This window comes from Fukomys damarensis, unplaced genomic scaffold (genome assembly GCF_012274545.1).
Source record: "Fukomys damarensis isolate Sample0158 unplaced genomic scaffold, DMR_v1.0_HiC HiC_scaffold_17, whole genome shotgun sequence".
NCBI lineage: Eukaryota > Metazoa > Chordata > Mammalia > Rodentia > Bathyergidae > Fukomys > Fukomys damarensis.
Genome location: NW_022900929.1, coordinates 54,808,188 through 54,835,704, shown reverse-complemented (window position 1 = coordinate 54,835,704; position 27,517 = coordinate 54,808,188).

Below are 27,517 nucleotides of genomic sequence, written 5' to 3'. Positions count from 1 at the left end.
GCAGCGATGAGGAGGAGCAGTTGATCCCCACAGCACGTGCATTCTCCTCTGGGAGGTGGACTCAGAGACACACAGATAAAGGGACCACCAGCTGCAGGTCCCACAGGTCTTGGAGGAGGCCCACGACCCATGGAGGAAGTCTGTGGTATCCAAGCAGGGAAGGCAGCCTGGGCACCACAGCACAAAGGGGCAGGTGTGGAAAGCCGGGCAGAGAGGGAGCAGCATTGAGAAAACAGCTGCCCTTGGCTTTGTCTGAATCAGTGGCCGCCCACAGTCTTTTATATTCTAGAGAGTCAATCTCAAGACTCACAGCATCCCTTCCTTACCACCCCTCTATCCCTATCCCCAGGAGAAAGGAAGGCTTCCAGGGAATAAGGGCCACTCCCTGGCAGAGGTGGGTGAGGCTGGAGTTCAAAGTCCAGGGAGAACTCTTACATCTCACAGGCATGCACAGAGATCATCCACTGTAAATACAGTGTCCTGCACTAGGGCAGGTCTGATTGCTCTGTCTTATGTGGCTCATTGTCCTCCTGTTCGGTTAGTAAGACCTCAGTCTCTCTAGCCTATGCAAAATACGAGTAGGTAGAAAGAGGGAGAAGGTGTGGAGGGAGGAGAGAAGGGGGAGAATGAGCACACGGGCTGCCCAGCCCACAGCCCCATGGCACCAGGGTGGTAAACATTTGGCGGGAGGCCAGCTGTCTGGCGCCTACAGTCTTCCCCATCTCCCTAGCCAAGATTCAGACCTGTATATTCTGGGCTTTTTCTGCCCCATTTCACCCAGGCTGTAAATTACCCAGACCTGGTCTGGGTTATTCTGTTCAAAACTTTCCTCTGAAATCTAAATAACAATGCAAAGTATATGTTCTTAGAATCAGATTTCTGAGGACTAAATGCCAGACAGTGTGGACTTAGCAGTCTGGCTGCATACCATTTCAGTCAGCCCATCAGATGAATACACAACAATGTGTTCATCCCTTCAGCAGTGCACAGGAGACAGCAATAGTCCATCTGGAGCCAGCTAGCCTTGGCAATTTATGGAAAATAAGGAAAACACAGAGGGTCTGAGATGCCTCACACAATCAATTCTGAGGTTACCTAATTGCTTCCTCATTGGTTGCGCAACTACTAGTTTCAAAATCTACCCCTCAATTCTGTGAGATGGAAGATCACTTAGGAAATACAATCTGAACCAAATTCCAGAGTCCTGGGACAAGCCTGTGATAATAGTCATGGTAACAAAAATGAAACTCAACACTGCTTACATACTGTGCGCTGAGCACAGTTCCCATGCTTTACCTGGACTTCCTTGTGGAATTTAATCTCTGGATCAAGATGAAGACCATCCCCTGACAAGCACAGCCTCAAGCAGCTTCCTGGAGGGCACTGTTTTCCCTCTGCTAGTCCTCTGATGCAGAGCCATCTTGATTTTTCAACTTCAACATTCTAGATCAAGGCTTGGCCAGCTATGGACCTCTACCTACTTCTGTTCATCACAGGAGAGACAGAGGCCTAGGAAGAGTAGCAGCCCCTGACAGTGCCATTAAGTGAGCCAGGCTTTAGGAGAAACATGGAAAGGAGTGGCTATGTAAAGCTCCAGGAGGCAAGAACGATCTACTTGCAGCTACTGTTCCTCCAGGGAGCCACAGGGGTAGGGTGCAAAGGGCCTCTTATTTTGTTAAAACGTAAATATATAACAAGTCTAAAAGAAAAGAATTTAGAAATTATTATTGCTTTCTTTATAAAGCAATCATTCCGATACCTTTTTGTAAAATATGCTTTTAAAATTAAATTTAATAAAACCTCATCAAGCACATATGCATTGCATGGAGCACATCTGTGTAAGCACTCTTACAATGCTGGTTTGTGTGAACTTTATTTTTCTAGAGGAGAATGTCCTGTGGAGAGGGAGGAAAAAAAGGAATAAAAATAGCATTGTGCAGCTGCGGGTTGAGCACTGGCTGTGCAGCTGAGCACAGGATGCCCAGTGAGCTGCAGCAGCACCATCACAGGTTGCCCTCACAACAGATCCCGGGGAATCATTTCATTCCAATTTACAGATGAGGAAACGGAAGTGCAAAGAAGTCAAGTGATGCCCTCGTTATCACACAGCCAGTAAGAGCAGAGCTTGGCAGGCATGTAGGCTTGCCTGATTCCAAACACCAGAGCTGCAAATAAGTTAAGATCAAAATAGTCTCCAAAATTACACTGCATGATTCCCTAAGTACAGATGTGATCACAGAATCCCATTACTTTCTTTTAGGTCTCCTTGTTTTCTCAGTCCAGTCAGAGTGAATTTTAGATGCATCTCCAGCATAGTCTGCCTTCAACTACAAGGAGCCACTCAGATACTCAGAATTAGTCCAACCGGCATGACCATTCTTCAACAACCACTGCTTGTCTAGAAAGACTCACCTGCCAGCACTGGTCCAAATGAGGCATCACCTAATGCTGCTGTGCCTGACACGCAGGTGTTCTGGTTGTGGAAACTGTCACACCACACTGGTTCTCAAAGTGAGTCTTCTAGGAGTACAGCGCTCAGTTCTCCAGAAGCCTCCGGAAGATCAGATGAGTTGATCTCCATCTGGATTCAGCATTCTAATGAGACAACACCAATTTTAGGTTTGGTATGTCTAACAAATGCAGTGCTTAAGCCCAGGACACTCAAATTGTTACCTCATGTTAGAAAGGACCCAAAGCTGCAAGCAATTAGCACTGCATCTGTGAGACTAGGGAGAGAACCAAGAGAACAGGCTGAAAATGACTATTTTGGTCCATATGGATAAATTGGTATGTTGTCTGCATGGTAAAATTCTTTCAGATATGTTTTCAAACCTTACATTTTTAATTGAGGTCGTAAACATTATTCAAGGAAAAGGTGCATGACTCCTTTAACATCAGGAGAGCTGTCCGTAAACTAAAAACCTGCTGGAAACTTCAGAACAGAAATTAACATCATGAATGAACATGGACATTAGTGCAAATTAATCAAACTGCATAAATTACAACTTTAATCAGTCATGGAATCTCAACACTCAAGGGACTTTGGAAATCATCTGTCCTAAGAGCAAGAATTACAGAAGATAAATTTCTTACTCAGAAAATCCTCCTTACTCAAGAAATGAACAAAGACCCAAAGAGATGCACAGGAGTGGAAAGCTCAGGGATTTGCACCCACAGCCTGAGTTCAAAGCTGCACTCTTCTTTTGATGACAGTATTAACCAAACTGTGTTGTCTGATCCGCATAAGCAAAAGTGACACCTCTATAAAATGGGTACATTACTTCAAATCTTAAGGGAGACCATACATATACATATAACAAGGAGTTAGTAGGGTACCTGGGACACCAGTGCTGAGTAAATATAGCTCTACAGAAAAAGGAACCCCCAAAAGGAATCTAGGTAGTCAGGCTGACACACTATATATCACTGTGATCACTCTCTTTATCTTTCTTTTTTTTTTAACCTCATTGAGTTTATTGTACATTTTAGGTATACAGTACAGTTACATTCATCATTGGGATCTTGTACCTTTGTTTACATTACAAGTCTTGGTTCTCATTTTTTCCCCTGAACTCTGCCATCCCTTCATCCCCTTCTCCCCTATTTACAAATACTTTATTTCCATTTTCTCATTTTTTTCTTTTCCCTTATTTCCTCTTCCCTACCCTTCCCACTTTCCCTACACCCTTATCCCTTTTCTTCCCATTTTACACTGTCAATTATACCATTAGGATCTTATGTACAATTATAGTTTTTCACACCAGAGAAACTATTCAGTATTTACACATGTGTAACTTATTTATTTCACTTAGGAATATAACCTCAATATGTATCCATTTTCCTATGAATGACTAATTTCTCATTCTTTATGGCTGAGCAATATTCCATTTAATAGAAAAACCACATCTTCTGTATCCAGTTTCCAAATGATGGGCAAATGGGCTGTTTCCAAGTTTTAGCTATTACAAACTGTGCTGCTATAAACATAGGTGTGCATATATCACTGTGATATGATTCTTTTAATTCTTTTGGAAAGATACCCAGCAGAGGGATGGCTGGGTCAAATGGAACCTCTAGTCCCAGCTCTTTGAGATATCTCCATATTGATTTCCATAGTGGTTGCACCAGTCTGCACTCCCACCAACAATGGAGAAGGGTTCCTTTCTCCCCACAACCCCACCAACATTTGTTATTGTGTGATTTCTTGATAGCAGCCATTCTTTGTGGGGTGAGGTGGAATTTCAGTGTTGTTTTCATCTGCATCTCTCAAATGACCAGTGATGTGGAAGATTTTTTCATATATTTACTTGATGTTTTTACTTCTTTGTCTAAAAAATGTTTGTTCATTTCAGATGCTCATTTTTGAATCGGGTCTTTATATTTGGGGGGGCTGGTTTTTTTTGAGTTCTTCATATATTCTAGATAATAGTCCTTTGTCTGAGGAGCAGCTGGTCAAAATTTTTTCCCACATTGTAGATTGTCTTTTAGTTCTGTTGATGGTTTCTTTTGCAGTGCAGAAACTTTTTAAAAAGATGAGATCCTAGTTGTTGATTCTTTCTGAGGATTTGTTCATAAAGTCTTTTCCTATGCCCATGTCTTCAAGAGTTCTGCCTAACTTATCTTCCAGCAAATTTAGATCTTTAATCCACTTGGATTTTAGTTTAGTGCATGGTGAAAGATAAGGGTCTAGTTTTAATCTCTTTATCTTTTTTTTAAATCTCTTTATCTTTCTATTAAAGAAAAACAAAATTCATCATATACCTCAGAAGTCACTTTTTGTTTTGTTTTGTTTTTGGTATCAGGGATTGAACTCAGGCCCTTGCGCTTCCGAGGTAGGCGGCAGAACCACTGAGCCAAACCCCTGGTCCAGCAGTCACATTTCTTACCACGAGAACAAGGCATGGTACCCATGGTCTTATCTGGAATAAAAAATGATCTTCACAGAAGAGAGACACACTTCAGCTATAAGTAAAGCCAGATCTGAAAAGTGAGAGGAGAAGACCTATGGAGATGGCAAATCTCTTACCACTTACCAGGGTAAGTGAAAGCTACCTCTGATGGGTCTTGATGCAAAAGCTGTTTAAGGTTTAGAACTCTGGGCAAATTTCAGGCCAAAAGTGTTGGAAATAAGTACCACTTGTGTTCTGATTTAGCATGGAGATGGAACCAAGGCTGCACTAACAGTGACTGGCTGGGAAAAGTCAAGGTTAATAAAATATGATATAATTCCAGGTTTGTATGTGTTTATATCTTTATATAATCTTAGCTTAGCCTTATAGAACTTATCAATTATGCAGAGGGAAGGAATGTAGAATTGCAAGATTGTAGCTCCTGAGACAGAACAAATCCTGGAACTGCCATTGCTCTTAGAGATCTGGGACAAGAGACATAATCTCTTTGACCCTCAGTTTTCTCATGAATAAAATGCTATGAAGGCCCCCAAGTACCTGCCACATAGTTAACTAAATAGGCATTTTCCCTCATTTCTTCTACATTTACCCTACTAATAAACAGCTCTGGTTATTTTGTTTTGTGTGTGTGTGTGTGTGTGTGTGTGTGTGTGTTTTAAATAGGGGTTTTCTATGTACTTTAGGCTGGTCTTGAACTCACTGTGTTATCCAGGCTGTCCTTGAACTCTTAGTGATCCTCCTGCCTCATCTCCTGAGTGCTGGGATTACAAGTGTGCACCAGCACATCTGGCTTAAACAACTCTGTTTTTGAGTGGGAAAATCCACAATGATATGAAGTCTAGCTGTTCGGACCAACACCAAGGCTCAGAAAACATTTTCTATTCAGCAGTGACAGACCTCAGTTATAAACACAGTGTTTGAGAGGGAATTATCTCTGGAATTTACAAGTCCAAACCTGTAGTGACAGAAGAGACAATTGTACCAAACAAGAAACCAAAGTCTTCAACATCATTTTGGCAACTGTCTAGTTTTTTTTACTTTAAGTAAGTCATTTAACATCTAACCTGTGTCTCTGGTTCCAACTCAACAAAACGAGGACTTTGGTTAACATCCAAGGCCCCTCAACATCTCTCAAAATTCCATGTTTCTATAACTTGGTTCATGCTGTTTCTTAAAATGTGTGAGCATTCTGTTCTGAAAGCCACAGGGTCCTGCTCCATGTCTTCTACCTTGGTTCAAGCCATAATTTGTTCCCTAAGTTGGAGGCTCCATATAAACAGGAATTGCACAAACAGAATGCACATGAGCTAGGCTGCCAGCTGTCAATGCTGTACCTTTCGCTTACTCTGGAGATCAGCTGAGGCCATGTGAGCTGGGAATAAATGGATCTGCCATGAAGATACAATTTTCCTGTGAAAATGAGTTTGCTGATGAGTTTAAAGCAGCAAAAATGTTTTGAAGACTGTTTTACATTTAAATGATACAGCACGAATTAACAAACAAAACAAGACTTCCCATACCTGTTCAGATTTTGGATATCCTCTGACTGGTATAAATTTCTCTTAACTCCCCAACTAAATTCCTCTGTTGCTAGAAATATTTTTTGTCAGAATGCAAAATAAAGTGATGCACATGCCAATTGTAGCCCTTATACTCCAACCAATGAAGGCAGGAGTTCTAGTTTTATAGAATGTTCAAATCTCAAAAATCCAAGCACATTATGGTAGACACTTTGCATTGTTTTGTATCTAACAGGCTGGGAGTTCTCTGAAGGCAGAGACAGTATTCACTCATAGCTAGCATACTGCCCTGATACACTACATTGCTCGTGTTAGTTTGCTAGGGCTATGATAACCAAATACCATAGGCTGGGTGGCTTAAACAACATAAACTTATTTTCTCACACACAAAAAAAGTTTGGAAGCATGAACTCTGACATCAAGATGTTAGTTTCTTCCGAGTCCTCTTTCCTTGGTTTGTAGATGACCATCTTCTTTCTGTGTCTTCATGTGGTCTCTCTCTTCACGTCTATTCAAATTTCCTCTTTTTATAAGGACACTAATATAAGATTAGGGCCTAGTCAATGATCTCATTTCAACCTAAGTACTTCTTTAAAGACTCTACCTCCAAATACAGTCATATTCTGAAGTATTGAGGGTCAGGACTTCAACGGATGAATATTGGAGGAGGGGATCACAACTGCAAGTGTAAAATTGTTCCCTAAGTGTTTATGAATGAATGAATGATGAAAGCTTAGGTGGATGGATGAATACACAAACAACCAGGTGATCAACAAATACTTGATGAATCGAGTGAATTTACACAATCACTTGTAGAAATTAGGTTTTGTTGTAATATCATCCCAAGGGTTTTACGTTACATATTTTAATCCAGCTTTACATGACTAAAAAATTATTTCTCATCAAATTCTCTCAAGTTAATAAAGCCCACCCAGATTTACCAATGCCATTTCCTCTACCCTAATTGTTCCCATGTCAAATGATTTCCTGTAGTTCAATGTCCATATTTGCATATAACAAATAGCTATAACCTCTCCTATAAATACCTATACACTTAAATCCTTCATATTAAGAAACAGAAAACAAAAAAAGAAAACAGAAAGAGAATGGTTGTAGTTAGAGCTATCATCTGATATTTTATTGCTTGATTGCTTTAACTGAGCCTGGCAATTTGGTGTCTTAGCATTTTATTCCACTCTATAAACTATAGAAATACCCCTATAGATTTGTAGAGAAAAGGAAAATTCTCTCCAGAGACCTCAGTGAATCTCTCTTCTGATTCACCTGGTCACTTTGGGTATTTAGTACATCTCTCATGACACAGAAATTTACAAGCCAACTCTCCATCACCATCATTCTTTCTGGTTTTCCACAAAGATATAAAATGAAGTTGGTCATACATAAAACTATCAAGGTGGGCATGGATGCATGTTTTGACAGAGGTTAGTGTGGTGCCTGTGCTCCTCTGCCCTGCCCCACAATGCCCTGAGTCACAGTGCTAGCTTTAAGTCTGACTCAGAACTCCCTTAGTGGCAGCAATGTCACAATAGGATGTGCAGTCTGATGTCACACTCACCTCTAATGAATGAATTGTTTATTTCACGGCTAGTACAAAACTCATTCATTTCTCACTTATCCATTCCTCACTAGAAAAATGTTTAAAAAGATAAACCATAGCAAAACTGTACCTTGAAGCAAGGGTGGTAATAATTTAAAAGTTCCATCACAATGTATCCTATTTATGTATTTAAAAAGAACACCAAAGAGATAAATGGATAGAATGAGTTCTATCTGTATTATATATGAATTAGACATTAATATTTAAAAACAAATTTATGGTGGTCCTTTGTCAATGACAATGATGAATTACCCTGGCTTTGACCTTTCCACAGACTAGCTACTAAAAACTTAGAATTTAACCCCTGCAATTGTCTCTTTGCTGCCTTCCTCTGAGGCTTACTGAGATGAGCTAGTATAATGTATTTCCACAATTAGGGAAGACACTATTTGATTTAGATATATATTGTTATGGTTTAGACCAAGAATGAACCTCAAAGCCCAGGGAATTAGCTCAGTGGCTCTGTGCCTGCCTGGCAATCACAAGGTCTTAAATTCAAACTCTGGTACTGAAAGAAAAAAAAAAAAAGAACCTCAAAAGTCTAATGTACTCAGAGGCATAACTTTGGGAAAGCAATTGGATTGTGAGGGTGTCATAGCTGCCTTGTTATTAGAAGGTAGAGCCTAGAGCTAGTCACTAGGAGCATGACCTGGAAAAATATGTCTTCAATGCCTGGCTCCTCCCTTCCCTATCTGCGTCCTGGCCTCAATGACATGAGCAGCTTCCCTTTGACAGACTCTTCCTTTTCTCTCCCATTTCTGCCTTGGAGCTGGCCAACCGGGGACTGTAACTGTGAGCCAAAATTAACCCCTCATGCTTTCAAGTGTGTGTGTCAGGTATTGTATCTCAGGGAGGGGAAAGTGCATATAATGGGCCCTGAAGTTCTTGGTTCTCTCCACCGGCAGGGTTCTGTCACTGTTACACCTAGACATTTGTACTGGGAACTGATCAAATACATCCACGTGCTATAAAACTTCTTGTCAGCGATGCAAACCATGTGATTTCTGACCTCTCTCTGCCCTTCTTTTAAAGGTGTGTTTTAACTGTCCTGTTTTAGATATGTTTTATTGTGAAGTAGTTCACATTCTTTTTGAGAGTAGATGGCATGTAAATCACAGTTGAAGAAAAACCTTCAAACCAACACAATATTCCCAGAGCATGAAAAGCCAGTGGGGAGGAGGCGAAGCAAAGGGCTGGCTCCCCTCAGGACCTCCTGTCTGAGTACAACTGTCCCTACAGCCATCAAATCCTTTTCTCTGCAGACCGAGGAATAATGGAAGGACCAGCCAGAAGTCGGTGAGGAGCCTCACTCTGCCAGAAGCAGCGCATCTAATTCACTCAAGCCTTGCTCCACTGGCAGTTTCACATCACAGAAGGACAAAGATGCAGTGAAGAAAGCTGTTGCTTGGGCCTATTTTGGCCAATGAAGGAGAACTAGATGGATGACAGAGTGGAAGTGACTGGTACTTGGGAGTAAAAAAGGGCCTTGTCATCATGATTTGTAAGTGCAAGGAAGGGAATAGGAGTAATTTGTTCCTGAGACTGCAGGAAAGCAGAACACCCTAAGAAAAATGAACGGACCAGTCAGGCTTATGGCTCTGCCCATATAAGTGTGCAAATATCACCTCCCTGAATCTCAATTTCCTCATCTGTAATCATGAATAGTAAGTCCTATCTTGTATGTTGATTTTGAGAAGTAAATGAGATAATACCCCTAATACAGTGCCTGAATAGTGGTAAACCCTCAACAAAGATTGACTATTATTGTTACTGCTACCATTACTTCAGACTTCCTACATGTAAGGCACAAAGCTAACTGTTCTTTGATTCCATGGTTAGAGACTTTAATCATATAGAACTTGACTCTAGAAGAACTAAAGGCTCCACATAATTTAACTTTGATTTTTCCATTCATGCATAATTCTGAAAAGATAAAAGACTGAGAGCTAGCCCAAAAAATTACGATGTCTCTCATGAGCTTATATTTTACTAGGACACTTACAAAGGCAGGGAGGAGGCACCCAAAAGCAGATACTAAGGAGAGGCATAAAAAGAAAGAATCAAATCAGGGAGTGGAAGGTTAGGGTTGGGATAATGCTACACAGGACTACAATATGAGCCGTTGGGGTTTTTCGCACAAGAAAAAGAACAAGAAAAGCTCTGGCTAGGAGCAGATGACACAGTTAACTTAGACACGATATGGTGAAAACAGACTCACTCCACTCTCAGTCTGTTTTCATCATCTCTATCAAAAATGATCCTGGAACCAGAAAGGAGAGCAAAAACATGGCCAAGAGGAAATTAAAATCAAAGATGGTGCAAAGATAAGAAGAGAACACCTGGTTGCTGTATTTAAATCTTCAGGTTCAGATAGATTACATCTCAGCACTGTCTGTACATGCCCCCAAATATTCACCACAACAGAGATGGTAAAAAGCTAAACAAAAAACCAGCCCTAGGATGCTAAAGAACAAGAATTTACAAGTATAAAGTCTGACATTTTCTGGAGAAAAATGGCAATATAATAATATATGAAAGTTTATGAGAACTTCAGGAAACTTGCAGAGGGACAAATGTCTCAATTTTATTAAGAGACTTTTAGCAAAACTCTAGCACAGGTGAGACACCTTTTGCTGACCCAGGAAGACAAATGATGGTCTGACTAACCTCTCCTCCTCTGTAACAGGATTTTTCAGATGGCAGCTTTATTCCACTGAAATTATCCAGTTAGGAAATAGTAATAAACAAGGCTGCACAATCTCTTTAGGGACCACAAAGAAAAACTACAGACTCCATGATAGTACTATTAGGAGCACTCAGAGTGGCTCAGCTATAATGCCAAAAGAACATGGGTGAACAGGTTAATATTAGTCTGCAGAGGAGTTGAATGAATGTGACTCCATTTTCAATGGATACATAGAGGGCAGTCATGATTTCTTAGGACAAAGGAAGTTTGCTGACATCTACTGGGAGAAAGCCAGCTAGTGAGGTGGAAGAGAGGATGAGACCTCAAGCCACAGAAGCAAGGACCTTATTTTATAATCTTAGCTCTGCCACTTAGTAGTTGTAATACTAAAGAAGTTATTCTCTCTCACTCAATTTTCCTATCTAGAAAATGGGAATAATAATTGTATTTACTTCAATAAATAAATGAGATAAAATTACTACATATCAAGTATTTAGTATCTGATTATAGAAGTTATGATTATAAATAGGATCCCAACCACCTCCACCAGGCCAAAATGAGAGAATCTCACAAAATGAAAACTATAAAGATATTTAGTATAACTCATAGTACCTGAAAGGAAAGCAACCTAAAAACAATAGGGGAACCATTGTATACACAGAATGGAATATTATAGTCATAAATATTACTTTACAGGCAACAAAAGCAAAAATAAAAAAGCAAGATTTCATCAAATGAAAAATCTTCTTGCGCAGCAGAGAAAATGAAAAGGCAACCTATGGGCTGGGAAAGAGTGCTTACGAACCATGTATACAATAAGTGGTTAATATCCAAAATATATAAGGAACTCATACAACTTAATAGCAAACAAAGAAAAACCTCATTTGAAAACTGATAGAGGACCTTTCCTCCAAAGAAGATATAAATAAAAATGGTCAGTAGGTATACAAAAGGTCTTCAATATCACTAATTATCAGGAAAATGTGAATCAAAACCATGATAGTCCACAGTGGACCACAATGGACAGATGTCCACAATGTCCATGCTGGAGAGCCAAAGGATCCAGTAGCTTCTCCGCCTAAGAAGCTAGAAGCCTCAGAACAAGATAGGTCAAGGACACAGCACCACTCTGAAACTGAAGGCCTAGAAGCTCCCTGGAGAGTCAATGGTGTAAGACTGCATTGGGAGGCTAAAGAAACTGGTATCTGGTATCCATGCATGACAGTAACATAAGATGCACCGGCTCAAGCAGAATGGCACTCTTCAAAATGCACTCCAACCTCCTCCTTTTTTCCCTTTTATTTCATCTAGGCTTATAATTATATATATAGTACCACCCACAGTCGGGTTGGGTCTCCCCCCATCCTCACTTTGCTGGCCTAGATGCCAATCATCTCTGGAAATATCCCACAGGCACACACAGAGGCGTTCAAAGCATACAAAGAAAAATAAATGGATAAAAAATCATTTTGCAAGAGAATAACAAATTGAGGGAAATGAATCAAAATAAGGGAACAGAGCATGCTAGAGGTAGAAATACTGTTTGGGAAAGGCGGTATCTGACTAAGTGGTGATTGATCAGACTCAAATGAGGGACCAAGCTATGTAGTGCTAGGAAGAAAAAGAACCGCAAATAGCAAAGGGCTGGATCTGGGAAAAAGCTGATGAGGCTAAAGCAGGTAAGCAAAGGACAGGGAGTAGAAGGAAATGAGGTTGGAGCGGCCCTGCCATGTAGGCTGTGATTTTATTTTCTGTGATATGAGCAGCCACAGAGGGCTTCAAGTAGGAGAGAGCTATGATTCTAAAGGATTGCTTTTGTCTTTTGAGACTAGACCGTATACAAGTAAGAATGAAAGCAAGGAAACTAATTTTAGGGGATATGTTATAGTTTTGCAATAGTCTAAGAAAGAGAAGGTGGTGACTTTGGCTGAGAGAAAATGGTGAAATGGTAAATTCAATATATTTTGAACAGCATGAGTTTAATTTTATTTTTATCCACAATAAACATGTCAGTAGGTAAATAATCAGGAAAAGAGAGAGAGAGAAAAAAAAAGAGGATATTTTTAGAAAAGAAAAAAAAAAAAATAAGGACAAGCCAAACAAGAGTTGTCAAGGACTGGACTGACAACAATTTCAGTATCTGTTGATGCTGTAAATTAGTAACTAAAAACGTATTGCCTCCTAACACCTCCTAAGATTACATCCTAACAGGATATAGTGCGCTGTGTGAGGAAGGTGACTGTCCCCTTCACTCTCATTTATCCGAGCTCACCATGTGCAGTGTGTGCTGTTCTGAGTGCCACATTCTTAAGCTCTAAAGAGAAGGAGGAGTCAGGTCTGGGAGGAGTATTCAAACCACACTATGCAAAAACTGGAGTAGTTTACTACCTACTAGGCACCCATTCAAGCCAGACACTTTTAGAACACAAAGTAGTTAAGATATGAGATGCTCATTTGGAGGGGGAAAGGTGGCAAAATGTCCATTTTTTGAGCACTTATAGAGCTACTGTGAATCATTTCTTCATACATTATTGCACCTAACCCTTACCACTATTATGTAAGTCTCTGCACTATAATATTGAATTGGGGAAGTAGCTTAGTATCGAAGCTAGGGAGCCAGAGACCTTAGTTGAAATCCTAGCCACTGTGTGATTTTAGCCTTTGTAAGACTCAGTTTTCTCATCTACCAAGACAGGATCTTTTTATAGATGAGGATGCTTAAATTTTAAAAAATTAATTAATATGTTAACGTACCTAGCTCAGTGTTGGGCATGTAGTAAGTACAATAAACACCAGCTATACTGTTAAAAGTCTCTGGAGAAAAGGACACCAAGACTGGAGAGGAAATTCACCTTTAGAAAAGAAGCAGTCTATACTACTTATTGATCTTGGCCTATCTGCAGGCTGGGAGAATCTGGTTCCAACACAGCTGAAGGCTGAGACTACTAGAGAAGCTTCTTGATGTGGGTATGATTTGAGAATAATGAGTGAGCACTAAGGAATTATAAGGGCTGGCATTTTGGATACTCAGTACCAGGCAGAGGGCCCAGGTCAATGGGAGAATCTCTGCAGCAGGCCGGCAGAAACACTGGGCTAAGGAAAGTGAGTTTTCAGTATTACCCTGTGGTGAGGAGTGGCAATTCTGGGACACCAGTCCGACCTTCCAGTTTTTTTCTGCCCGTGTTTGGAAGTGGAACTGGCCTTTTTGAAAAGAAGTAAGACAAGGGTGCTTGGCAATTTCACATGTTTATAAGAGATGGGAGGTAGCAGGAGCCTTAAGAGAAATGTTGGCCTTCCTGCTAATGTGAACAGGAAGATGTTCTGAAACCAATAGGGGGAAAAGATGAATCTTTTATTTGCCCCCAACCTCAAAGTTGTTAAAGTGGGTTATGTCAGTTGTATATATTAAAGAAGACTTGATTAAGCTCAATGCTAAGGATTATCTAAAAATTGAAATTAATAATAGTAGTAGCAATTATTTATTCAGTGTTACTATGTGCCAAACTCTTCACATGCATTAGCTCATTAATTATCACAAAATCTTATGAACATGAAAGCAACCCAAGTGGCCATAGACAGATAAATTGAGAAACAAAGAGTAATATATGCATTCATGGAATATTAGCCTTAGAAAGGAACGAAATCCTCATATATTCTACAATATGAACCTTGAAGATACTATGTTAAGTGGAATAAACCATTCCAAATATGTACTGTATAATTTCACTTTTATGAGGTATTGAGAGTAGACAAAAATCACAAAAACATAAAATAGAATGGTGGATGCTAGGGACTGGGAGGAGGTACAAAGGAAGGTTATTGTTTAATGGGTATAGAGTTTCAGTTATGCAAAATGAAAAAAGTTGTGGAGATGGATGGTGGCAGTGATTATATAATATTATGAATGAATTTAATATTGCTGAACTATATGCTTAAAATTGTTTCTGATTATAAGGTTTGTGTGTATTTTACCACAAATTTTTAAATGGGATCTACAAGGTAAGAAGTATTTTTAATCACCAATTTACAGATTAAAAAAAAAAAAAACTGAAGATGAAGCCAGTGTGGTGGCACATGCCTATAATCCCAGCCCTGTGGGAGGCTGAGATAGGAAGATCACAAGTTCAAGCCCAGCCTGGACAACTTAGAAAGATAATGGCTCAAAATAAAAAATTTAAATTTAAAAAAGGAGTGTTGGGTTGTAGTTTAGGAAAAGGCCCTGGTTCAATTCCCAGTAACACACAAAGAAAAGAAAAGAGGAAGGAAGGGAAAAAAAGAAGGGAGGGAGGAAGGAAAAAAGAAAAAAAAAACAGAGAAAGAAAGAGAAAAAGGAAACTGAGGTTGAGAGAAGCTAAAGTATCTTGTTCAAGGCCACACGAAGGCACTGTTGAAATAAGAACTGGGTGATATGGCCACCTGATTGCAAAGCTTGTCCTTTCAAGCTCTGCACACATTTATCTCCCTGTGAAGATGGGAAGGGAGAGGAAATATCACACGTTGACAAAGTTGTTGGGATTAGAACAGATAGGGTATTGGACTGGAACACCTACAAAATCCTTTCTCTATGCTGCAACACTGAGATTTCACACTTCCTTCCAACCTTAAGAATTTGTGTGCTTCAGTTAGCTGCACAGAATTATTGTCAAAATGAATTGTTTGTTATGAGTGGAAAATAAGCTTAGGAATATTTACTATGGCATACAAAGATAAACCACATATTGAGATGCATTATAAATCTTTAGGTCAAATTTCATGATAGTCTTTAAGGGAGTAGTATTTGTCATTTGACAAATATTTTATTATATGCCTTCTAGGCATATTTATTGCTCTAGGTGCCTGATACAGAGCCGTGAATTAAGTGGACAAAGATCCGTGCCCTATAGTCCTGTGTGAGTGTGTGTGTGTGTGTGTGTGAAATAAATAGTAAACATAACTTGAGTAAATGATGCGCAGTATATTAGAGGCAATAAGGATTTGATCAAAGCTACAGCTTAAAATTAAGCCAGCAAGAGAGACCTCATGGTGAAGGTGACATTTAAGCAAAGACCTGCAAGAGGTGTGGGGGAGGAAGCCATGTCTGTAGGCTGAACACATTAAGCAGAAAAACAGCCAACACAAAGGTCCAGGAAAAGAGCCTGCTTGGGTGGACTTGCTGCAAGGAGAGTAGTGGATTAGGGTAAGAGAGGGAAGAGATTAGGTGTAGGAAATGAGGTGCAAACAGTGAGGGAGAGGTCACAAGTCTTCTAGGCCATTGCAGAGTTTTTGGCTTTCCACTGAGTGAGATGGAGGACAATGACAGGAGATGTGATCTATACTTCTATGATGATCTGACTTATATTGAATAGATTAAAATGCTCTGTATTTAATACTGTTTTGACTTGAAAATACGCTGTATCACTGAGATCATTTTTCACTGGGAAAATGCAGCTCAGCCCAAAGTGAATGTTGATGTTCTGAGAACCTCACTGGTCTTGTGACCAGAGTGGAAGGATATGGAGTTGGGGGAGCTGAGTAAAACTAGTTGTTTCATTTATTCAAAGAGCTTCTGGAAGGAATAACTAATAAGAATAGCTGTAAAGGTCATTGCAAAGATTAAGTGCTATCAAATGCTAACTACTACTTAAAAATAAAAGACCTGCCATTGTTTTGGGGCCCAGAAGTCAGGACTTCTGGCAGCCCATAGCCTCAGCTGGCCTGTCAGTGCTGCGGAGCCTTTAAAGGACTTTTCCATCAACCTGTGTTATCTGACGGCTGCATCTTCCACGCACAGCTCTGGTGGAAGGAACTGTTTACTCTGTGTACTTCACAGCAAAACACAATCCTGAGAGCAGGGCTTAATGAGCCTTTCTTGTTGTTTTGTTTTGTTTTTTTAAAAAAATCATTAATTCTTATGTTGTACTTACAAGACTGCCCCAAATGCATCGAGTGTTTTCATGGATGACATGGGGAAACATGTAAAAAGATCTCGCAGTGAATTGTTTACACAAAACCACCAAGTCATGGAAAATTTGCTTGAGATCTATTTGTGGGAATAACACTGAGATATTGGCTTGCCAGCGCCAGCTCTAGCACAATGAATAGCTATTGTTCTGACAGAGTATCCGGCAGCTCGCCTCCACATACACCGAAGACGACCTTCCTCTCCAGAACTAACTTCCAGGTTTTATACACACTTAGATTTATACATTAATTGTTACTGCTGTACCCAATGTTCTGGATGCCTAGGGAGGAGCTGAATTATATAAATATATTTCAGTTTCTCTCCAAAGAGAATTCCACTTTTCTGTTTTGACAAGTCAGGCCATTCCTGACATAAGATATGTTCAAAGAGATACAAAATAATGAGAAGAGGAGGTAAGTTAGTTATTAAACATGCATTGAGCACCACATTCTTTTATGATCTCATTTCACTTCACTCTCCTAACCTACTAAAATAAATACTGTACATGAAGTTGTTTTGTAGATGAAGGACTAAGATATACAGTTAAGTCACTACCTTAACTAATTTAATAAATATCAGAGCTCAGAACCTAATTCTGTGGATTCTAAATCCAAGCTTTCTCACCACACAGACCTGCCCTGAAAAAGACTATCATCTAGTGGGTAAGACAAGACTTACATAGAGAAATCAAATGGAGAAAAACACAAATGTTTAACACATGATCAAGACTCACTCATGAACTCATTCTGCAAACCAGTGCAAATGCCTGCAGAGAGCAAGGCTCTAAGGGAAACACTTGCTCGGATGCTGACAAAGTAAAAATAACTAAGAGAAATAAGGTTTTTTTTTTTTTGTCAATCACATAGATGCCTCAGATAATCCAAGATGATGATAGGCCAAAGGAGATAGGCCCAGGATGGCAATGCCCACCTCTTGATGTGTCTGGAGCAAATTCATGTCTTTCCCTAAATTCTGTAGTTTTCAGGATAATAGACTTGGGCTGGGAGATGTCAGAAAGCCCTAATCAGTAAGTCCTAAGACATGAAAGAAAATGAGAAGTAGAAGTCACAAAGACAGCTATAGCACTCATAGCAAACTATGAAAATAAGTCTAGAAGAGGACTCACTACCTGCTAATGTCTTAAGAAATCTTTAGATTCTAGGATGCTTGACCCATTTCCTGGCATCCACACGGGAAAGGGTAATAAGCTTTCAGCTCTAAACTTCTATTCTCTGGTCTACTGCCACCTTCCTAGCAGGCTCTGCCATGAAGTGCCTGACAAAGAAATCAAGGCTGGAGAAGGAAGAAATTTGTTTGTTCCTGTTTGCTTTCTTACTGCTTCTATTTGTCAGAACCTCCCTAGTCTCACTTCTTCCCTGGAAGAGGCAGTGCACTCCGGGAATAGCAGATGATTCTAGATATGCTTTGTCTAATACAGAACCAGTCTCAGTGTGCAACCACCACCCCCAAAATCTTTTAAGTTTCAATAATTCTGCCCTCTTTCCCACATCCCTCTGTCCTCTTGGGCTGATAAGTAGTTTCTTCAGTTACTATCACAAGGATACCTTAATATATTCTGTGTCTTTTCAATTCTTTAATATCTTGTTTAAAATTCCATATATTAAATTCTCTCCATTAAAATAACTGTTGTGGTTCCTGTTCCCTGACTGATACACAATTCATTTCATTGTTAATTTAAATTAAAGCAAGTTAGAAAGGTATTCTATATATTAATATTATATATAGATATTACAAGAAAACTGTTTGGAATAGAAATATTTAGCTCAGGCCCCACGTTCACAGGAAGTTGATAGCTTAAAAATGTCAAACTGACCACGGCCTTGCCTGTTGTAAGCTCACCACTGCATACTGGATAAAGTTCACAGTCCTCACATAAGACTCTCCATAACAGTCTCTGCTTGCCTTCCAGACTTGTGCTCTCAAACATGCCTTCTCCCAGCCCACCATGATGATTTTCATATCCTGAGCTTTTGCCAACATTGTTTCCTGTGCTTAGAATTTATCTGCCAGCTCAGATGTCACCTCCTCTGAGAAGACTTCCATTCCACTCTCCTGCTAGCAGCTAAGCTCTTCTGCAACTTGTGCACTACCACTTGTGCTTCTAAGTGTAAATGTGCTCTCCTATCAGACCACAAGCTTCTCAAGAATAGTTTCGACATCACACTCTACCATTGCTTTAGCATCTGGCACAGTTCTGGGCACTCAGCAGGCCTTTAATAAATGATTATCTATAGTCTTTCCAGTCTCCAAGTTTCTTGTTACATATTTGAGACATATAGCTGAAAGGGAAAAAACCTCAATGTTTGGAGAACTTTAAAACCCTCATTCCTTTTCTGTTTAGATGGAACTCTTCTCCAAATACAAAGCTGTTTGTATGTCTTGGCATGAGATTATATCCTTAGGTAGTGAGGACATTATAATTTCCTTGGTGAAGTGACAAGAAGGGCTGACATAACCATGAATGCAAAAGCTGGCAAAGAAGTAAAAATAGTCCTGTCAGACCTTGGCTAAAAGGAAAGTGGCTTCTCTGACCACAGCAGCGGATACTGCAGTTCATTCTCTCTCTCTCTCTTTCTCCATCTCTCCCCGCTCTCCTTTCTTTAAATTTTAAGGGATGTTGCTTAGGCTGGCCCCACATTCCAAGGCTCAAACAATCTTCTCTTAGCTTTCTGAGTAGCTGGGACTATAGGCACACATCACCACACCTTACTAGGAGTCGTGTTCCTAAAAGTCCTCTGCATTTAAGTCAGTTGCATCGTCTTGCAAGAAATTAAGTGACTTATCTAATTGGAATTGAGAACTCAGCTTTCCCCTGTTAACAGCTGTGGGAACCAGGCTGTTAGTGCTGGGAGTAACTGGTCGGTCCAAGCCCCCTAGTGTGGCCAGGGCTCTCTCTTGGATTAAAGAATCGCAATATGGCTGAGTCATCAGGGCAATAGGAGTTTTGGTGCCCTGAATCTGCCACAAATGTGCACTACCATTGCACTTTGATGCTCCCTCAAAGACTGAGGCTGCCAAGGAAGTGTGAGAAGCAACAGAGGACTGTGGACCTGAGGCAAAGAGCAGGCAGCACTATGTGATTCTGACCAAGGCCACTGGAGCTGTCAGTACTTTGGAAGTGGGGCTAAAAAAGAACAAAGGCTTTTTTTCATACAAAGAAAATCAGTTTCTCTTTGGAAATTAAGGTTCTATCTAGTTTGAAAACAAGAGAACTATCTCTTGATCTTTTAATATACAGATGCTAAGCATCTAGTTTTGCATGGGGAAGAAGCATTAGCCAGTCTAGCCAGTGTGAGCTCTCTATGTCAGAATGTTTTTCATCCAAAGAGATACATTTTCACATTTTAGCCACCTCTAGGGACAAAATCGAATCTTATTGAGCATAAGTGATTAGCCTGCCCTACCTCAGGAGTAATTACATCTATCAGAGTTTCTTTAGCTTTGCTTTCAGGAGTCTCTGCTAAACAGTTGCACACCTCTTTGTTCTTATAATTCTAATATTGAAACTGTGTAAATCTGATTGATTGTGAAAAGTTAACTTGAGAGATGTTACTTTGATTTGATATTAGACACAACAAGCAGAATGAAGTTAATGTTTCCTAATCCAGTGTAAAATACTTAAAGAAACAAGCTACATCTTTAATATTTCCTCCTTGCAAAATGTACAACGCTTCATGTGGGACGTGAGCTATTTTGAAAAATTGCACAGGAGAAAGATGATTGGATGATGGGCTGAGCGTCTTTCCTTTGCCCTTCCATCTCTCCACTCAGCATGGCCCACAAGGCACAAGTGATAGACTGTTGAGCTCTTGTGCTTCCCAGCTTCCCATTGGGTTCTGCCCATGGGAAGCTTGCAGGAGCTGGGCCTCCGTGAGTCATCCATGGCTAGTTGGAATGGAACCCCTGTCTTCAGAGTTGCTTCTGGTTGACTGTCCTTGATTTAAGGTCACTTTTCACAAGACAACCTCCTCTCTGTTAGAACCAGCCCTTCTCCATCCACTAGGGCTAAGGGCTCAGGCAGTTTTGCGGCTCCTAGGCCTATATTACTGCCAAGCCCCTATGGGTTACCTCCACACCACCCACAACCACACCCATACTCACACCCACCCACAAAACTCTCTGTAACTCCCTCATGAATAAGCTTTTATCAGATTATCTTAATTTCAGTGTGCCAACTCTTAACAGCTGGGATCCTGACTGGGTAATGCTACACTGTTCAATACTGAGGGGTAGAAGTATACCCATGTTTGACTACAAATCCGCTTTTCAGAAAGTTGTGTAATATGCAAGTGTGCTATTCACAATCTTTAACATAATGCTCCAGCAGCATTCTGGAGCCACTGTTGTACCAGGCATTATTTTTTCAGTTGCTGGATTATTGAGGGTTGCAAAAAAGGGGCCAGGGAAGGCAGGACAGAAACACTTGGAGGTGTCAGAATAGTAGTTATTTACCAACCAACAACGAAGGGTTTAGTATTTTCACAGCTAGTGCACCCTAGCTGAACATTAGCCCAAGTAATGTGTCTACCTATTTATGTGCACCTTTGGGTTACTATGAAGTTCATTTCTATGGTTACTTAACATACTCTGAAAGCAGAAATACAAGCAAAACATAAGCAGGGAACAGATGTTGCCTTGTACATATGATGAATGAGCAACAAATTCTGCATTCCCTTACCCACCCCCAAATGAACCAAGAAAGAGCCAATTTTAAGCTTCTGGCAGAAAGGGCAGTATATTGACAAGCTCAACATATGAACCAAATTTCAAAGGCTGCCCAACACTATCAGGCGATTTTTAGAAATGTGACATTTGCATCAAAGATTGTGTCTGTACTGGGCATTTTGCATTCCTTATGATAGCTCTTTTAATCCTGGACTTTGGTTTCTGAACTTGTTTGTTTGAACATGTAAAATAAAAGACTATCTGATCCTTAGCCACACACAAGAAGTTTTTTGATTTTTTTCATAGCTGATCTTGTATGATATAATTGGCTATTCCTCCGCTGAAACATAATTATATCACATATTTTTATATTTCCTTCTGCTGCTTCTAGGGTGACACCATTTACATATCTCAACTGATTAGTCATGAAAAGGGGCCATATGTTTGTAACATACACTATCTGAGTTTTTAATCCTGTTAGCTTAAGTCATGGACAATTTAATAAATTACTTTCTAATTCACTGTGTTGCAAATGAGAATAACTAAATTATCTTGTTAATGAAACATTAGATTTAAGAAAATGAGACACCTAATGACTTTGCCAGAATTTGAAAAGGGACCTTTGACTATAGGACAATAGTTCAATGTAACAGGATACCCATCCCAGGAACTTACATTTCAAACAGGTAACAAGGTACCATAAAGAGATTAGGAAACAATAATAGAATGTGTACTTATATGTTCAAGAAGCTAACCAATACAGGGCAGATTAAGATACAGAGGAAAATATTCTATGGTCAAATCGTACAGTGCTATAAATAAGCCACGTATTTAGTATGAATATCAATGTCAGCTAATATCTAGAATATAATTCTTTAATTGTACTTCTGTTTACTCTTCTACTCACAAGGCTAATTGGTTAAGGATGCTATCTTGTTATGATAAGAAGATATTGTGTTCAGTGTTTATTTGTTGATTGTTTCTTTAAAATAATATATGAGCTTGATGAAACAAAACAAAACATTCCTCCCTATTAAATAAAAACACTATCCCATAAGCCTTTAACTAAACAACCATCTCTGGAAACAGAAAGGAAAAGAGAAATACAATTAATTAATTGTTCCAACCATTCTTGCCTGAGGACCTTAGACAGATCTTCAAGAATTAATTAGAATAATAGTAATAAAACAAAAGTATCAAGCTACATCTAGTAATTTTCCATCTTATAAAATATTTCTAGAAAAGATGAGTATTTGGTCCAGTTAAATGAGCAAACAAATTCAACGTTTTTAAGTATACTGTGTCAAAATTCTCTGAGAGCCATGGCAACCCCAAGGGTCATTGTTAGTCTCCCCTTGCCAATATGTTCCAAAACATACCACATAAAAGATCCCAAGGCATGGAAATAATAAGTAATCTTGGTTTCTTATAGAAAGTTAGTTGTTCTGGGAATAAAATGTACTAATTACCCTACCTCCAAGTGGGAAAACTCAATCAAACTGCAGTAAAAAGTATAACGTGAAAGAGGCACCAAAGTAAACCCTCCACTTCTAATGCTGCTAACAAGTGACTGCCAACCACCCACAGAGACAATTACAGAAACCCCCACAATCCATTACCTCACACAAGTGAATTCCCATTTACTGCTAAGAAGCACAAGCTATAAATTTTCCTCTAAATGTGCTGTTCTAGTAAATCTGTGACCAGAAGACACCAATTGCCTCAGCAACAGTGTTGGCTCTCTCCTGACACCACTTCCTTCAGTATTGGGGCTGCCTTTCTAAAATAGTCTCAGGGGACTTCCAGTCAGGAGAATACAACAACCAATTTGATATAAAGGCATCAGACCAATTTGTTTTCTAAGTTAAGAAAAATACTGCTGATTTTACAGTCTCAAAAAGTTCAGAGACTGAGCCATCTGGAATCTCAGTGTGGACTGCTTATAATTACAACAGAAGATCAAGGAGGCATAGAAGTCAAAGGGACCTGCAAGGTCTACTGTGGGATGGCCAACCCCACACTGAGATCACTTCTGTGTCCTTCCTGGTGGATGATTTCACGATTTGGCAGGCTTTTGTGAGAGAGTACACATGGCTTGGATCAAAGCGAGAGTTGTTCATAAGGCTCTAGAATGTTCATTCCTATAATATACCATTTGATACTCATTATTTGTTGTTCTAGGGAAAGAAAAAGTCCAGCCTCTTCTCCCATACAACTCTGCATGGAGTCAATCCAAATCAAAGACTGTGTTCTGGCTGCCTCTGGTTGATTAAACAGAGGGGATACAAAATTTAGCATAATGTGATAGCAGACACATAATGAAACTCTATACATGAGGACAACTGCTGTACCTACAATACAAAGTCCTCTAGAAACTATTTTAAGGTATTTTTTTTCTTTTCTCCACACCAATATAAACTTGTGTCTCAACAGTCTTATAGGAGAGACAATACAGGAATGAGATTGAAGCAGAGCTGCTCTGATAGAAGTGAGATGGGAGCTCACAACCTCACCCACCAACCTCTCTCTGTTCTTTAAGAGGCCGTTGACATCCTCAGGAAGCCCCAGAGCCCTGGGCAACACAGGGTAAAAAGCACTGCTCTAGGACCTTACAAGAGGGTGAAAGTAACCTGCTGGTCAGAGGTGGAGTTTAGGAAAGAAGGAGTAAAGAGCAGTGATGGAAGCGTCCCTAAAATAAGTGACATTTAATCTAGATGGTGAAGAAGGAATGGGATAGGGCAGCCAGAGCAAAGGCAAGGGCACTTTAGGCAACTCAGAGAGAATGATCTGGACAGAAGCTAGAAAAGTAGAACTAGCTTAAATGTTAAGCTAAGGAGTTTGTACTTTTCCTAAAGGAAAAGCCATTGAAAGTTTTTAGAGCAATGAGTGATGAGAGATTTATGTTTTAGAAAAGAAAATATGGTGATGATATGGAGTTTATAATAAAGAATGGTACATGGTAATAAGAATTAAGAAAGAGATGATAAGAGCTTGCTGGAAGGATATTTTGGGGGATAGAATTAATAAAAGGTACTGGTTGGTAAATTAAAAGAAAATTCTAAAATAATACTACTTTTTTTAACACATTCACTCATTAACTGAGAACCTATTCGTGCCAGGAACAATGAAGAGGTGAACAAGGATAGTTTTGTTTTGTTTTTTTTTGTGTGTGTGTGTGTGGTACCAGGGATCAAACTCAAGGCCTTGCACTTGCCAGGCAGGTGTGGTGCCACTGAGCTACATCCCCAACCCAACAAGGATAGTCTTTGCTTTCAGGAAGGTTACAGTGCAATGAAATGAGACAGGTAGTTAAGCAGTGAGAGGAAGCTGAGCAGAGAGTATTACTGCAGGGCTATATTCCTGAAGAAAGGAGAGCACGGGGGAGTGGGGTGTCTCTTCCCACTGCCCCCTCTACTTTTTAAAAATCCTTTTTCCAGCACAGCTTTCTTACACAGTAGGGACTGGAATACTAAAGACTACATTTCCTAGTTTCTTGCAGCTCCCTATGCCCACATGGACCTTGCCTCTACCAAACAGAAGTAAAAATTGAAAGCCTTGGAATGGTGGTTATGTGGCCACCATAAGGGACCCAGTCATTGCTGCTTAGTTCTTACTCACAGGCAGGGCTGTGAGGCTTCTGATGTTTCAGTGGCGGTGGTACCAGTGTCTGGGCCCTGGGTACAGTGTGGTTGTGGATCTTGGCAGAGGCAGCATGAACCTAGACTAAGGATTGTGGCAACGCTTTCCTTATTTTCTTGCTTCCTGGTCAAGACAGAGGCAGCAATTTTGGTGGGCCAGTTCTGCAGCTTTAATTTGGGACTCGCTCTTGGAAACCCAGCCTACTGCCTGTCCCTTAAGCCTTCCAATAATTTTATAGGCATCTAATCCTCCCTGTCTTTCTTAAAGCTAGCTGAACAGATTGTTAGCTGCAACTAATTCTTAACTGAATGAATCAAAGAAATATTTACATGGGCTGGACGTGGTCAGGAGAAGCCATCGAGGAGAAGATAATGCTTGGAGAATTAAACTTCATCCGAAAAGGTGAGTACAATTCAGGCAAACAAAGAACTAGACACATTCTAGGCAAAGCCAGTAAGGTAAGAAAGAGAGAGTGATGTGTTCAAAGAACTGCATAGAATTTACAAAGGGGAATTCTGGAAGGTGAAGGGAGAAGGGCAGACAGGGGCACATTTGTGGAGCCTTGTGTTAGACCACACCATTGGAGTTTTATTCATTATTGGAGTTATTGGAAATTTTAAGCAAAGAAGTAATATAAGCATATTTAGATGTTTAAAAGACATCTCTGTAGAATTGTGAAGTACAGATTGGCACAGCTGGAGTGTAAAGCAGAGAGATTTCATCAGAAGGCAATTGCAATAATCCTGGCAAGAAATATTGAATATTGTGAGATGAGCTAAGAGATGGTAGGAGTGAAGCGTGGGGGCAGATTTCAGAAATAACAAAGCATTAGAACCCTGAGATAACACCTTCTACATACACATGGTATGAATGTATAACTGTGGTTAAGATGGTCAACTTTGGAAAAGTCCTGACTGTACTCAAATCCTGGCTCTGTTACTTACTTGATGTGTGATCTTTAGTAAGATATCTCACATGGTGAAGATTTCTGTGCCATTCACAAAAATCCTTATTTCTTTTTTTTTTTCTGAGGATGTAAGACTGTCTTTCCCAGCTTCCCTTACAGTCAGTACAGGGAGTAACCACATAATTGAGTTATAGCTACTGCAATATGGGTGGAAATTATACCACTTCCAGGACTGACTTGTAAAAACTGCACAGGCCTCTATTATCCCAAACATCTTGGATGGTGGCCTGATATGAATATCCAGGGAAACCTTGGAAGCCATGTGTTAGAGACAGCAGGGCCTCTACTAGTGCATGGAGTGGAAAGCCCATCCCAGCCCCCACTGTTGCTACCAGTGAGATTTTACAAGATTGAGGAATAATAACTTTTATGTGATTAAGGAATAATCTTCCTTTTGGTTAATCCAGTGAGAGTTCTGGTTTGTGTTACAGCAGTTTGTTTTAACCTAACTAATATACTTAACTTCTCTACATTTGCCTCTTCAGATAATTTTACTACCTACCTTAACAATGCTGTTAAAGAGAATTAAAAGAGAATGCATAAATGAATTAGTATAATAACAATGAATTTAAAGTATTTTAATGCATAGAGCCTGGAAAATGGTAAGTACACAGGAAAGGTTCACTATTTATTATTCTATGCAACCTGATATTAATTATTGTTGTTTGTTATGTACAATGTAATAGAAGGCTCTTACACACATTAAAATGTCCATTCCTTACAGCCTGAAATTCCACCATCCCTTCTTGTAAATTAATGCCTTCTTCTTTCAAGAGTATTTTCCACATTTAATTATAAAATTAGCATATTTATATGTTTATTGCCACAAATCTATAAAATGCAAAAGTTATAAGGAACCAAAATGTTGTTCAACTACAATTCATTGTCTAGAGGTAATCGCTGCTAGCATTTTGACACATGCTCTCCCAACTTTTTAGCTATTAAGTCAAATATATAAAGAAGGGACAGAGAGGGAGAGAGAGAATATCTAAACAGGAAAAATACCAAACAAAGTTGATTTTTCCACCTAGTGTTTTATATTGAACAAGTTCCTATGTGTTCCAATATACTTTGAAAGATGATATCTGGTACATGGGTATGGATGTATACAGCTTATTTAAATATTGTATGGATGTTACAATTTATCTAACATATTTTTGTACAAGAATGTATAATTCTAGAAAAAATCCCTTGGTACATAAATCTTTGCCTCTCTAATAATTTGCCTCTTCTACTTTCTTTTTCCTTTATCTGGACAGCTTCAAAATAATTTTTTTTAATTTTTAAAAATAATTTTAACTGATACTTATTTCATCTTGATTTATGTTTTATATGTTTAAACTCTTTTTTTTTCTTATCATTTTGGAAACAAAAGTGCCCTTTTTTGTCCATAGGTCTTATCTCTGAAACCTTTGTGTTAATACATATATTAGATTGTTTTATTGGGAGAAAGAAAAAAAAGGGTTGTATCTAGCCAAGAAGACAGAAGTAAAAGGAATTCTGAGGGGAGGAGTTGGTGGAGAAGAACAGGAAGTGCAAATAAATGAAGT